Below are 16,960 nucleotides of genomic sequence, written 5' to 3'. Positions count from 1 at the left end.
GAAATATCTGGCCATATTTCTTTTTTGGGGAGATCAGAAATGTCATTGTTTCTCACTATTAGTGCACTGCGATTTTATTGTCTTTAAAACTTTATACAGTGAAGAATATAGTCTTATAAACATCCTTCTAAGAAAAATAGAATATAACTTTTAGCTTAGGTGATTCCATCCATAATATAAATATCCTAGAGTTCAGGATATTAAAAAAGATTGTTATGTTTTATTGAAGTGACAGTCATTAAGCAAAATATCATTGCTTACTTTTTCTTATAATGCTCAGGTGTTAAAACATTTTAGCAAATCTCATACTGAAGCATTTTTGATGGTGACAAGCTGAGTTATTAGCTTTGTTTATGGCTTAGTGACTTATCCTATGTTCTTGTGAAGCTACTGGAGAAAATAGGTACTTTGTCTAATAGTTCACCAACTTTTTTGGGGAAATGTAGTTTCTCTCTCTGAGAGGTAGGTTTTATTCATATTCATGGCAAAGGGGAATATTAGGAGGTATGTATATTTGCAAATAGATATAGGCCTAAATATATAAAGAAATATATTCTCTATATTTAAGAACTTTGCTTTGAGGACTTAAAAAGGCAAACAAAGAAACAAAAATCCCCCTGGAACAAGTTTCCTTTTAAGACTGTAGATTGTATATCCTACTTAAACTAAGTAATATATAGTAGTCTCACGGTTTTGAATAACCTAAAGGTATTACCTAAAGTTAGGTAGAGAATACAAAGGCTATTTGTAAATAGGTAACTGTAGAATCTACTGTCTCTAGTATAATTTAAAATATATAGGAAACAAAAGCATTTCTTAAAAATTTAAAAAAGGGAATAGCTGAGATACACACAGATGTGTGTGTGTGTGTGTGTGTGTGTGTGTGTGTGTGTGTAGGTTAAAGTCTTGAAACAGGGGCTATGAATGTGCCAGATAGTTTGAAGGGAAGTGTTTGCTTCACTTCTCTACATGATGCCAGTGTGAATTTATGATGTAAGACTGGAAAAACCATCAGATGATTATGTTCTTTAGGAAGATTAAGAAGATACTTCATTTAACAAAATAATAAGGAATATACTGGTGAGAGAGCCCACCAATGTTAGAGCCTACAGTCTAACTGTAAGTGAGGATTTATGGGAGGAAGGTATTGAGAACTGGGCTAACTGATAAGAATGAGGATGGTAAGTTCCCATAATAATGGAGTCTAGGTAGTGGCTTTTATCAGTTTAAAGCAAGGTAAGCTCAATGATTCTCATGGGCAGCAAGGTTGGAATGACAATCAGAGGGGCTTGGTAGCAGAGAGCCACAGATATGGCTAAAATAACAACTTTCTTGGGATCAGGGTAGATGTGCACTTAATGAGGGTATTGCTCAATCTCTCTACCAACAAACAAGTCAAGGAAGGATAATCAAGGAAAGAGACTTAATACTTAAATGTCTCAATCTTTGCGCAATATCCAGATGTGAGCCAATTTTCCACTGAATAAAGGGCAGCCTGGATCCCCAAGAAGTATCCTGTAGCACTCCAGTTATAACGATTACCTCCTCTTTTCCCAAAGAGACCTACAGCCATTTACTTAACCATACACTAGGGAAAAGGGAATACCCAAACATTCTGAGGATTGTTGCACCTCGAGCTGAGGTGCAACAATCCTCAGAATGTTTGGGTATTCCCTTCTCTAATTGGCAAATGTATAATTTTCATGAACACTTTTGGCAATTAGCACAACCCCTACCTATAAGAAAAAAATCCTTGGCCTATGAAGTACAATCTATCATAGTGGAAAAGGCAAGAAAATGGAAACCTCTGACACATTCCCCAACCCTGCCCCCCAACACAGGCTAGTGACAATATTTCAGGTGAAATGACAGAGATTGGTACTACTTTCAGGATCTAAAGGAGCAGAGGTAGTGCCTTCATCATATCTGCATTCCATTCACTGGGTGGTAGGGCACAGGTGATACAAAGGGCCCCAAATGGGAGTCTGTGCATCTTGATCCTTCTTTCACTTTGGAGCATGATCATTAGGTATTCACTCTTTTAGCAGACACTAGTATTAGTTTCCCTTCACTACTTATTACAAATTGTACAAAGCTAGTTGTTTAAAACAACACAAATCTAGGCGTACCTGGGTGGCTCTGTTGGTTAAGCGTCCAACTCTTGATTTTGGCTGAGGTCATGATCTCACAGTTCGTGAGTTTGAGCCCCGAATGGGGCTCTGCACTGACATTATGAAGACTGCTTGGGATTCTCTCTCTCTCTCTCTCTCTCTCTCTCTCTCTCTCTCTCTCTCTCTCTCTTTCTCTCTCTGCCCCTACCCTGCTCATGCCCTCTTTCTCTTTCTTTCAAAATAAATAGACATTAAAAAAAAATTTTAATAAAAAACATAACACAAGTCTGTAATCTTACAGTTTTGGGGTTCAGAAGTCTAAAATGAGTCAGCAAAACTGCATTCTTTCTGGAAGCTGTAAGGGAGAATTCATTTCCTTGCCCTTTATATATTCTAGAAACCATCCATATTCATTGGCTCATAGCCCTGCATCATGCCAACTTCTTTCATGGTCACTTACCTGATTCTGATGCTCCTCCCTTTTAAAAGAATACTTGTGATTATGTTGGGCCCATGTAGGTCATTCAGGATAATCTTCCCATCTCATAGTCCTTCATTACATCTGAAAAGTCTCTTTTGCCATGTAAAGTAAACCATTCATAGGTTTTGGAGATTAGTTTGTGAACATCTTTGGAGGTGATTATTCTGCCTAGCACCCTACCTCCATCCCCCATTCAGTATCTCAAGATGAGTAGTCTTTGACCTTGCTGCACCTGAGAAAGATCTGGGGCATTTAAAAAATGCCTATTATGGATCCCATCTCCAGAGACTTTGGTTTAAGTGGTTTAGCATTGAGGCCCAAGCAACTATATTTTTGAAAGATTTCCAATTGCACCCTAAGTTAAGAACCATTTCTATTACATGCCATGGACTTATTCTCAAAGTCTCTAGCCTGACTCTCATTCCTAAGAACAAAGAATATTCAAATGTAATTCAGTTTTACCTCACTTACTTATATATTCTAACCATTCTCATACAAGTTCTTTCCTTATTCAAAATAAACTCAAAATTCCTCTATGTCCTTGGTTATAAATATTAACTTTCAAGCCTAATTTGGCCTCTATCTTCTCTGCAAAACTTTGTAGAATCTTTCAGCAGCATTATCTTCTTTTTCCAAATTTCGACTTATATTTAAACGTATCATTTCAGCTCACCTAACTGAAAAGAAGTTGCTTACACCACTACTTTGGCACCTTACAAGGATGGACTTGTATCTTGGATTGTTTTCCTGTGCTTCCCAGGACACAGGTACCTATAATCCTGGGTGTGGGTCTTTGTTGCCACAGTAAGTGGCTCACTTTGCTAAAACATAAGCTTTCCTGAATATTTGGAGAAATATTAGTGGTAATAATAAATTTATCAAAACATTATTAAAATTAAAATTATTTAAAATAAAATTAGCATTGCATCAAAAACAAAAGGAATAGTGATATGAATGCATTTTTTTTTTTTTTTTGGATTCTATGGTGATCATAATGCGGTCAATAAATACAATTCTTTTGAAGAAAAAATGAGGTTTGGGAAGGTAACTTCTATTGCTGGATTATGAGATAACAGGTATAAAGGGCAGGGTGTCTAGAGAGACCATGCAGAATAGCTGAGAGGAGCTTGTGTAAAACACAGAATTGTAAAATATTGATCATTTTCTTATTGGGCCGAGACTCAGTGGGATCTTCAGGAGAGTGGAGGACAGGTGCTTTCAACCCTTAGGCACACCTGCCTGTTTCTCCCCTCATCACCTCCTCTATTTTTTTCTCCCTCTATCCTACTTCACTTTTCCTTTTTCTCAACCAAAGATACCTCTCCCTTTCCCCCATCCTCTCAAGGAACTCAAATATTCTTAAAAGACTTGACCATCATTTGTTTGTAGGCAATCACTACTTTCTTTTCTGCAACCAGTTTCCTTGGGGAAAAACAAAACAAAACAAAATGATGGCTACATTCCTGGTAAAGGAAGAGAGGAATGTACACACATTAAAGTCTCAATAAATTTTGTGGCCACACATTATAAAAACACTTCTTCTCAGTAATACTCTCAAGTAAGTATCATTATAAAATACAAACTGCTTAATCCCCAATCATTTAGTGAGTGTAAATATAAATGAACCCATTTATGGAAAAGCTAGCTTCGTGACCTGGGGTCACCTCTCTGAGACTCAAATTTCTCATTTTTAAAAGGAGGATATTAGACCAGGTGATCTCTAGGGACCTTTCCAAGCCCCAAATCTGCCTCTATGTTATTGAAACTGTATAAAGAAAAAAGCTCAGTGGGATAGCAACTTATGAAAAATCTAACTTATTCCAGCCAGGAATTCTTCATCTTAGCAGGTTTTATGTCACGATGGGAACAGATGCCGTTTGATTTTGTAATTTGAGTTTAATTGATTTATAGGCTTATGGTGCCCTGCAGCGCAGTGGCTTCTCCAAGTAGGAGAGAATTGCTACTCTGGAAGATCTTTAAATTCTCTGGTATGACATTATGCTTTTGTTTCATGCAGAAACCACAATTGCTTTTCTGACTTTCCCAAGGACCTGCCCTTGGCCTGCTACTCACTCTTGTGTCATGCCCTTTCCTGGTCTTTGTTCTTTTCCTCTTAGAAAACTTTGAACTATATCTCTCCAGACCCCTTCTCTGAGTTCATCCTGGATTTCCATCTGCTTGCCAAACATCTCCAGTTCTATGATTCATAAAAACTGACACTCAACATGTCAAAAACAGACTGACTTTGTCTCCCTTCATTCTATGTCATTTTTCTGTGATCACCCTCTGCATCATTTCTGTCACTGAGGCTGGAAAACTGCTATCATGTCAGAATCCTGTCTTTCCCATGCCTCCTTGTCAGTAGTGGGGTTCTAGAATAGCACAGTTGCTAAGAGTCCAGCTCTAGACTGAGATGGCCTAAATTTAAATCTCAGGTCCACTACACCCCAGGTCTATGGTCGTAGGTCTCAGTTACCACTTCCCAGAATGCAGCCAATTGCTCTTCTCTTAGGCCTGTTGAGGATAAAATTAAATAGTGTATGTGGAATTCTTGGCACGAAATAATCAACCAATAAGTGATAATGATAATCATTACCCTAATTGAGCTCCAAACTCAGTATTTTTCCGAAATCTCCCTTCCCAGTTGCATCAAGCTAACATGAGCTTTCTTTGCCTCACACATAATCTTTTCACTTGTCTTTTTTTTTTTTTTTTTGTCATTTAAACTTAGCATATCAGTCTGTAGGAACAGAATAGCTTCCCAATTCTGTTTTTCTATTGAATGAAATCAGAACTCTTTAGTATTCAACAACACTCAGGATCTGAACCCAATATTCTTTTCCAAATGTATTTGCTGCAGTTCCATTACTTGTAACTTTATTCATTCATTCATTCATTCATTCATTTATTTATTTATTTATGAGAGAGAGAGAGAGAGAGAGAGAAAGAGAGAAAAGGAGGGGAAGAGAGACAGGTAGAGAAAAGCCCAAGCAAGCTCTGCACTGTCACCAGAGTCCAAGGCAAGGCTCATACCCACAAACCATGAGATTATGATGGTCTGAGCCAAAATCCAGAGCCAGATACTTTACTGACTGAGCCAACCAGGTGCCCACCCCCCCATTACCTATAACTTAAACCAGTGTTAAATGGTTACTTTCTTCCAACCATTCTGTGTAACTTGCCCGTTCTCTGGTACTTCTTTTGCATGTTTTCCCTCCAGTATCTCCATACCCATGCAAGAGCTCAAATGCTACTTAGGTCTTCACATCCCTCATCATTTGGGAGTTTTTTTCCTCTCTAATGTCCCCAAATTTACCTGTGCTTTACTTAGAATGCTCATCTCCTTTCTTCTTTTTGTTAATGTCACTCGTGTACCTAACTCAGGAATTCTGCAAACTACCTCAGGAAGGGACCATTTCATTTCATATTTGTATACTCCAAATAGATGTTCCATCAGAAATGCAAGCGGGCCACATTTTTAAAGAAAGAAGGATTTAAATAAATAAATACTGGACAGGTAAATGAATGAGTGAGCTATCAGACAATAATTATTTATTAGCATATGCGTTAGCACATTAGCATGTGCCTTTAGCACTCTAAATTGGGAAAGCGAAACACCAAAAGAAGACTTGGGTAGGAGAAATAGAAACAAGTAAAAATTAACTCAGGAAATCACACTGTGGATGTTACCACTGAGGGAGTGAGACAAATAGTGGGAGAAAGCCAGGCAGGGGAATTAACATGGAGGGACTAAGCTTTAGATCTGCTACTCAGCAGGTTTACCATCTTTGTCACCTATATATATGTGTAATTTCACTCTAATATAAGATATCTTCAGTGCAACCAGAAACTAATCTAATTAAATGTTAACAATAATATACTAATTTCTCAACTTATTGTTTTTTAATTTTTTTAATCTTTTTTTGAGAAAGAGAGAGAGAGAGAGAGAGAAAGTGTGAGTGGGGGAAGAACAGAGAGAGAGGGAGACACAGAATCCAAAGCAGTCTCCAGGCTCTGAGCCATCAGCACAGATCCCAAAGCAGGGCTTCAACTCACAGACTGTGAGATCATGACCTGAGCACAAGTCGGACGCTCAACTGAACGAGCCACCCAGGCACTCCTACTAATTTCTTATCTCACGCCACTTTATAGTTTCCAAGTATTTTTATGTATACCACCTCATGTTTAGTCTTCAAAATGATGTGGTATCAGTATTTTCTTTATTCAAAAAAGGGATTTGAACAGCAAAAATGATTAAGTTGCCCACCTGCTTAGTAATATAAGGCCTGGGACTCAAATCCAGAGTTTATGAATTCAAATTCAGATTTCTCCATTATTTCATTCCTGCAACCCATGTAGAGTAGATGGTATGCATCCAAATTCGGCAAAAAAAAAAAAAAAAAAGTGACAAAGCTATATATTATCCTTCTAAAAATCCACTCCTACTCTGATGGATGCTATTTTTAAATAAAATACTAAGTTCAATTTGTCAGTGCTGAATATGAACCCTTTACATGCTGCTCATGCTGCCCCTGACAAAGAATAATGGCCCCTCTAAGATTTCTCACCAGAGTGTAACAAACCTGGGATGTAGAATCCATGCTGCCAACCTGTTCTGAGGAATTGTGTTGTTCCTGTATAATTTGTTTACTTTCTCCCTGGGGTCCATTATCTCTGGATGATTTTAGCCCTGAAAATAAGGCAGAAGTAGCAGCAAGCATATGAATGTTTCCTGACAAATGCTGCTTTATTGTTCTGGAACACATACACACACACACACACACACACACACAATGCACAAGGGAACTGCATATTGCAATACTATGAAAAGAATAATTCTTTTAAAGTAAAGAATATTGAAAAATAAAAAGAAATTGACTTATGACTTCTTAGTCTGAGTGGTACAGACAATAATTCACTAATGAATTTGACCAGCTGCATTTAAAATTATTTTATTTGGTTGCCCAAAGAGCTGAAGTTTGAGTTTAAACTGTATTTAGGCAATTTTTCCCTGCTCTAAATATGAAGATAAAATTAATTTATATTAACTTGTATAAATCACATATAATTTATATATTATCACAGAAAGCATCTAATCAAAATGCAATATAAGATTGAGCATGCTAACTTGATAATTTAGGAATCTCAAAAATGGGAACAAATTCCAAATGATTCATAGATCCTGTCCATTGGAATAGCTACAAAGGACAGAAAACGTTAAGATGACAAAAGAATGGGTAAAAATCAACCTGAAAGTAAACCCGTTAGTAAACGATTCACTGGGTAGATGTATAGAACTGACTTTAAAACCACAAGCAGTGAGAAACACTTGTTTTTCCTGAGAGGACCAAAAATTGCCAAGATTGAAAAGTCTTACTGGGAGACTCAGAGCTCCTTCCACCTTCTGTCTCCCAACTTTATAGTCTTAGAATAATCAGTGACAAGAAAATTGAGCAACCAACTCTCTCTTTCATTTTCATTTAGTAAGAAAAGATATTTTTGCTCTGCCTCCACATCAATATCTCTCCATCCGTAGCCATCTATAGATTGTAACACACACACACACACGCGCGCACGCATATTAGAAATTAAGTGTAGGCTTGTGTTGCTTTTATTTTGCAGGGGGGGGAAACAAATCACCAAAAAAATGGTGATTTTTTTTTTAAGTTTTGTAGTTTCAGAAGAACATAGAAATATAACTGAGGATAGTACGTAATGGAAATTATAGTTGTGTTTGTGCAATCTGTAGTTTTACAGTGATCAAATCTATCAGAAAAACTCTTTGCTGAAACTAGTATATATTTGAGGTCTGTTTAGGTAGTGTATCCTAGCAATAACTTGTATATACTTTAAGGTGATTTGGGAACAATGCCAATATACAAGTTAAGAGTAACCAAGGCTTAAATCTTTACTTGATGACAAACATGGGTCTAGGATAGACCCCAGATTTATAACAATCCATAAACAAAAAAATCTAGAACGAGATATATGAACAATACTTCAGCATAACAAAACATTAAATATCCTCAATACCTCAATGAATAAAAATACCACTGAGAATTATTTTTTTTCATAAACCAATGAAACAATAGAATCTATTTGGTATTTTTAATTCAACGAAATAACTCATGAACTACAACTAACACATTGCTTAGAATTGTGCCTGGAACATAGTAAGCATTCAGCAAATTTTTACTCTTGTGACTAGAGACAAATAGGAAATTATATAATGTTAAAAGGATCAATCCATCATGAAGGTTTAACTGTCGTGAGCATATATGTACCTAACAGGAACCAAAAATACATGAAGCAAAACTAACAGAATTGAAAGGATAAATGAACAATTCAACAATAATATTTGGAAACTTTAATATCACACTTTCAATAGTGGATAAACCAGCTGGAGAGAAAATCAGCAAATAAATAGAAGACTTGAAGAGTGCTATAACCAACTAAACATAAGAGAGATCTATAGATCAATCCAGTCAACATAATCATAATATACATTCTCAGTTTCACATGGAACATCCTCCAGGATAGATCAAATCTCAGGTCACAAAACAAGTTTCTATAAATTTTAAAGGACTGAAATGTTACAGTATATTCTCTCTCCACAAGTGTATGAAATTAATCAACAACAATATCTGAAAATTCTCAAATATATGTAAATTAAACCACACACTAAATAACTTACTTAACCTAATGAGTCAAAGAAGAATCGTCCAATCCCAAGTAACTAATAGGTCAATGAAGAAATAAGAAGGAAAATTATAAAATAACTATAGATAAAAGAAAACTAAAACACAACTAACAGAACTTATGGAATGCAGAGAAACTGTGATTAGAAGAAAATTATAACTATAAATGCCTGCACTAAAAAGAATGCAGATAGAAAATCAATGATCTAAACTTCTACCTTAAACTGGAAATAGTACATTAAACCCAAGCAGATTAAGGTAGGAATTAATAAATGTTAAAAAGAAAATAAATGAAATAAGGAATAGAAATAATAGAGAAAATCAATGAGACCAAAAGTTGTTTCTTTGAGAGATCAACAAAATTAACAAACTTTTACCTAAACTAATGGTGGGGGGTTTTCCAGGGTGGGTGAAGAATTAGAGAGAGAGAGAGAGGGAGAGAGAGAAGACTCAAATTCCTGAAATGAGGAATGAAGGAAAGGACATTATTACAAACTTTACAGAAATCACAAGGAGTGTAAGGGAATAAAATGAATAATATTCCACTAACAAATTAGATAAGTGAGATAAAATGAGCGAGTAAGCAGAAAGTAATAGTGAAACTGACTTTTAAAAATAGAAAACCCCTTTGGGGGCACCTGGGTGGTTCACTTGGTCAAGCGTCCAGCTTCACTTAGATCATGATCTCACAGTTTGTGAGTTCAAGCTCCACGTCAGGCTCTGTGCTGCCAGCTCAGAGCCTGAAGCCTGCTTCAGATTCTGTGTCTCTCTCTCACTCTGCCCCTCACCTGCTCACACTCTGTCTCTCTCTGTCTCTCAAAAATAAATAAACATTAAAAAAATTCTTTTTTAAAATAAAAAAAATAGAAAATACCAATTGATTTACTAAGGAGAATAAATTAATCAAAAAACTTCCCACAAGAAATGCCTAGGATCCTACTTCACTGTTGAATTCCACCAAATGTTTAGAAAATTAACACAAGTCTTTCTCAAACTCTTCTAAAAAGCAAGAGTTGGTGCTTCCCAACTCATTCCATAAAGCCAGAATTAATATGAAACAAACTGAAGACATCACAATAAAACTACAGAATAGCCTTCATAAATGTAGACTCATAAATCTTCACAAAATACTAACTAACCAAATTAAGCAGCCTACAAAAAGAGTGTAAGTCATGCTCAGGGAGGATTTATACCACAAATACAAGGCTGTTTCAACATATGTAAACCAATCAACGTAATATGCCATAAGAATAGAATTAGGAAAAAAAAACCAACAACACATGATCATCTCACTAGATGCACAAAAAGCATTTGATAAAATGTAACAATCTAATTTGATTAAAAACAACTCTAAGCAAAACAGGAATATAACTGAACTTCCTCAACCTGATAACTCACAGATAGCATCCTTTTTAATGGTGAAAGCATGTAAGCTTCGCCCCTAAGATCAGGAATGAGTCAAGGCTGTCTACTCCTGCCAGTTACATTTAGCATACTATTAGAAGTTCTAGCCTGGGCAATTAGACAACTAAAATAAATAAAAGGAACCCAAATTAGGATGGAAGAAGTAAAACTATCACTATTTGCAGATGGCATGATCTTACACATTGTAAGTCCCAGTGCACCCACACCAAACACATTAGAGCTAATACATATATTTGCAAGGTTGCAAGATACTAAATCAACACACACAAATTAGTTGCATTTCTGTACACAAGCAACTAATAATTTGAAACAAAATTTTAAAAAATCTATATACAGTAACACTAAAAAGAATAGAGTAAGAACTAATTTTAACAAATAAGTTCAAAAATTTTACACTAAAAACCACAAAACACTGTTCAAAAAAGTAACACTTATAAACAGATGTTTCATTAATAGATTGGAGGATTTAATATTTTAATATGTCTATACTCTCAATCTATAGATCCAATGTGATCCCTGTCAAAATTCCAACATCCTGGGGTGTCTTGGTGGTGCAGTTGTTTAAGCATCCTGCTCTTGATTTCAGCTCAGGTCATCATCTTATGGTTCATGAGATCGAGCCCCACACTGGGCTCCATGCTGACAGTGCAGATCCTGCTAGGGATTCTCACCTGCTCTCTCTCTGCCTCTCTCTCTGCCCCCCGGCCCTGTCTCTGTCTCTGTCTCTGTCTCTCTCTCTATTTATAAATAAATAAATAAATAAATAAATAAATAAATAAATAAATAAATAAATAAATATTTTAAAATATATTCCAACATCCTATTCCTTAGAAATTAGTAGCCTGATCCTAATATTCACATGGAAATGCTAGGAATAGCCAAAAGAATCTTGAAAAGAAATGACATAATAACTTGGAGAACTCACACTTCCCAATTTTAAAACGTATTAAAAAGTAACTGTAATCATGATAGTGTTGTACTGACATAAAGACAGACATATAGATAAATAGAATATAATTTAAAGTTCAGAAATAAAGCCTTGTATTTATGGTCAATTAATTTTTGTCAGTGGTGCCAAGATGATTCTGTGGGGAAACAGTCTTCTCAACAAATGACACTGGGACCACTGGATAGCCACCACACAAAAGAATGAATTTTAATCCCTACCTCACATCATGTAAAAAACTTTATGCAAAATTAACTAAATGTAAAAATAAAACTACACAACTATTAAGAAATAACTGATATGTAAATCTTTAGGAGCTTGGATTAGGCAACCATTTCTCTGTTAGATAACCCACAAAAAGGGAGAAAACACTTGCAAATCATACCTGATAAGGCTCTAACCCTGTAACTCAACAATAAAAGAACAAATAAATCAAAAGTCAGGGAAATATTCTAATGGACATTTCCCCAAAGAATATAAATAGTAGCCATAAGTACACAACATGATGCATAACGTCATTAGTCATTAGGGAATTTCAAATCAATGCCACAATGATGTATATCTTCATGCCCACTGACATAACTATAAATAATAATAATCGTTGATAAGGATGTGAAGATATTGAACTCTCATGCATTGCTTCTGCTGTTGAAAATTGCTCTTGAAAACAGTTCAACAGTTCCTCAAAGAGTTCAACATAGATTTATCATATAATTCCGTAAGTTTACTCCTATGCATATGCACAGAGAAAAAAACGAGAGAGGGCCAAATAATTAAAATTAAAATTATGAAATTATAAATGAAAGAGCAGAGTTTACAAATGATACCACAGTCTCATAGGAGACTACCATGAATAAATATATGCCAACTAAGTGGACATCCTAGAAGGCATGAATAAATTTCTAGAAACCTACAATTTACCAATACTGAATCATGAAGAAATAGAAAAAAGTGAACAGACCAATAACAAGTAAAGGTATTGAATCAGCAATTAAAAATCTCCCAAAAAAGAAATGCCTAAGACCAGATGGTTTCACTGAAGAATTTTAAAGAACAAATGCCAATCCTTCTAAGCCTCTTCCAAGAAATTGAAGAGGAGAGAACACTCAACTCATTTTAAGAGGCCAGAATTACCCTGATACCGAGTCAGATAAGAACACTACAAGAAAAGAAATCTACAAGTCAATATACCTGATGAACATAGATGTAAAAATTCTCAGATGTAAAAATTCTTAGCAAAATGAATTCAACAGCACATTAAAGATCATACATCATGATCAAGTGGGATTCATCCCTGGGATACGAGGATATTTTAAAATCCACAAATCAACAAATGTGATACACCACATTAATAAAATGAAAGATAAAAGTTATATGATCAGCAGATGTAGAAAAGGCATTTGACAAAATTCAAAATCTTTTCATGGTAAAAACTTTCAAAAATTGGGTAAAGAGGGAACACACCTCAACATGATAAAGGCCACATATCACAACCCCACAGCTAACATCATACTCAATAGTGAAAAGTTGAAATCTTTTCCTCCTAGGTCAGGAACAAGGCAAGGATGCCCACTGTCACCACTTCTATTCAACCTACTTACTGAAAGTCCTAGCCAGAGCAAGTAGGCAAGAAAAATAAATAAAAGATACCTAAATCATAAAAGAAGTTATAAAATTTTCTCTTTTTATAGAAGATATGATATGATACCCACCAAAAAACCTGTTAGAACTGATTAAAAAATCAATAAAGTTTCATGATACAAAATCAACATACAAAAATCAATTGAATTTCTATATACTAACAACAAACTATCTAAAAAATAAAGAAAAATAATCCCATTAACAACAGCATCAAAACAAAATGCTTAGGGGCGCCTGGGTGGCTCAGTCGGTTAAATGTCCGACTTTGGCTCAGGTCATGATCTCGTAGCTTATGAGTTCAAGCCCCACTTCAGGCTCTGTGCTGGAAGCTCAGAGCCTGGAGCCTGCTCTGGATTCTGTGTCTCCCTCTCTCTGCCCCTTCCCCAGCTCACACTCTGTCTCTGTCTGTCTCTCAAAAATAAATAAACATTAAAAAAAATTTTTTTAAATGCTTAGGAATAAATGTAACTAAGGAGGTGAAAGATCTGTACACTGAAAAATATAAGACATTGATAAAAGAAACTGAAAAAGATACAAATGCATTAAAATATATCTGTGTTCTTGGATCAAAAGAATTAATATTATTAAATTTGTAGTATTAAAATTTCCATACTACCCAAATCTATGGAAAGATTCATTGTAAATCATGAAAATGAAAACAAAAATGGCACTTTTAGCAAAAATAGAAAAACAGTCTTAAAATTCATATGGAAGCACAAAAGACCCCAGATACTCATGGCAGTCTTGAGAAAGATGAACAGAGATGGAACTGTACCGTCCAATGGAATAGATTAGAGATCCCAGACTGATCTTTGACTCTTCCATATGGGACAATGTGGATGAACCTAGAGGGCACTGTGCTAAGAGGAATAATTCAGATAGAGAAGGACTAATACTCCATGATCTCACTTTTATTTGAAATCTATAAAAGACTTTCTCAGAGAAACAGATTAGGGGTAGCCAGGGGCTGAGGTTTGGAGGAAATGATTAGATGTTGGCCAAAGATCAGTAACATTTGTAAGATGAACAATTTCCAGAGATCTAATGAACAGTGCAATGACTAGAGTTAACAATACTATATTATATCTTTAAATGCCGCTAGGAGAATAGATCTTAAACTTACCACATGTACACAGAAAAGAAGTAACTACATGAAGTTATGAATGTGTTAACCAACCTAAAGTGTGTGTGTGTGTGTGTGTGTGTGTGTGTGTATAATTTATATATAAGTTCCCAATGAAATATACAATTTGTATATATTTAAAATCATCATATTATATACCATAAACTTATATAATATTATTTGTCAATTATCTCAATGGAGCTGGAAAAAGATGCTAATTACTAGCTATTAGTTTTTCTACTTAACTCAATAATGCCAGAATCTTAGGACACTTTATTCAATTTAACCTCCTCTTGAATAATGTTTTATTTTTATCATTTATTTAATTCTTACACTTTAAATCACCAAAGGTACTATTTTCTTCATTTAAAACTCATTTTTGTGCCTGCATATTTACCATTTCTGTGACTCTATTTCTCCTAATATTTATGCTGAAGAACTCACTTTTAGTATTCATTGTTTAAAAACATAAAACATCTTTATGTCACTATCGTATTTTAAGATAATTATGGTTAATTTTTACTGTATGATTAAGCAGTATATATATGCACTCTAATATTTATGTACACAGTTTCCAACTATGCGGTAACATGAAGAGTGACTTCAGAAACTGTAACACCTGCCCCATGGTAGTGAGATAGAACCCAGACTGAAGATGATAAAAGAACTCAGTCTATCCAAACATCAAGAACTCATGAGGGTGAGTAGACTATATTATTGTTTGGGATATATTTTGGGCTTTAATTAGTAAGTTTAACTTATAAAAGGAAGCTAATATGGTTTCATAATTTGAATCAAATATTGTTTTTCAACATTAATTTTTAAAAGAATTTAATTTTTGGATTTTAATATATACCAAAAACTTCATAATGGAAAGAATTTACATTCTTACGTAACAACTATCTTTGTTGTTACCATTCTTATGGAAATATCTAATTTTATGTAATTTTTGAAGTCTATTTAAAATATTGTATAACATCCTTTGAGCTATAATGGACTACATGTTTGAACCTAACTTGGGGTGAGAAAAAGAATATGGAATTGGCTTTTCAGTCTTGTTTATAGAGAGCCCTTGGACATAATTGTTTCAATTCACTGTTCTAATAGATGTAAGAGATGTCTGGGGAACTCTAAAATCTCTACTACATGCTAGTGGTCCCCAAACAAGATACATAAAGTAACTGTAGCTGGTAATAGGAAAGTGGGTTAATAGATTGCAAGCTATTAATGATTTCCTGTTGTGAGAGAGACAAGACCAGCTTTGATTAAGAATGAGTTTAATGGCTAAGCCCACTGAGAAAGGAACCATACCCTACAAAATGTGATTAGAGAGGGAGTCTCTTTCCTCTAATGTTATATATGATACTACTTGAAGAGAACATCAGTAGAGTAACAGTTCTAGCCTTTGCTCTTTTATTCATTCCTTCCCAGTGTCAACTTTGGTGACATGCCCTCATAATGCCCTCTACAAATGTCCACATTCTAATAATCCCTGGAACCCGCAAATATGTTGTCTTATATATCAAAAGGCACTTCTCAAATGTGATTAAAGATCTTGAGATGGGGAGACTATTCTGGATTATCTGGGTGAGTCCAATGTACTCACAAGGGTCCTTACAAAAAGGAAGCAAGAGGGTCAAAGAAGGAAAAGACAAGGGGATAAAAGAAGTAGAGGTCAGAGCAATGAACTTTTGAAGATGGAAGAAAGGGACCACGAACCAAGGAATGTAAGTGGCTCATAGAAGCTAGAAAAGGCAAGGACCTGTATTCTTAGATCCTCCACAACGAATAGCTGTGCCAACACCTTGATTTTAGGACCTCTCTTCTCCAGAACTGTGACATAATAAATACATGATATTTTAAGCTAGTAAATTTGTGGTAGTTTTTGCAGAAATAAGAAACTAAGATGGAAAGATTGTATCAATTTTGCCCCCTCCCTCCTCCTTCTCCTTGTTCTTTTTTCCTTCTTGTGATCTGCCTGCTTGCAGAGGCCATACATTCCATTCTGTGCTTTCATGGCATGATATTTTTCAGGGAGATCCCTGTGGAAACCATTGATTTTTAAACTCTGCCAAGGAGAGTGATTGGCTAAGTGTGTCCAATTTAGTGTTAAAATATTAACACCCTTACTTGTCTAACAGATTTAATGTCCTATTGTTCAACATTAGCATTGTTAAGTAATGAGTTCATTTTTTTATATACATTTATTTGATTCCAATATCTACTTCTCACTTTTTTCTTCAGTTCAGAAAGGTGAAATATTTGTGCTGTATATGAGCTCTTTCAAATCCCTTCAGTAGTCTCGTAGGTTAGCTAACTGTTTACATGTATGGCTTTGGGCTAGTCACTTAGTATATCTGTATCTCTTTGTCCTTATCTCTAAAATGTGACTAATCATAACATTTGACCCTCAGGATTGTTACAAGAATCAAATAAATTAACGTTTTGAGGCACCTGGGTGGCTCAGTTGGTTGAGCATCTGACTTCGGCTCAGGTCATGTTCTCGCAGTTTGTGGTTTGAGCCCCGGGTCAGGT

This window comes from Neofelis nebulosa, chromosome 9 (assembly GCF_028018385.1).
Source record: "Neofelis nebulosa isolate mNeoNeb1 chromosome 9, mNeoNeb1.pri, whole genome shotgun sequence".
Lineage (NCBI taxonomy): Eukaryota > Metazoa > Chordata > Mammalia > Carnivora > Felidae > Neofelis > Neofelis nebulosa.
This window is presented reverse-complemented; position numbering follows the sequence as displayed.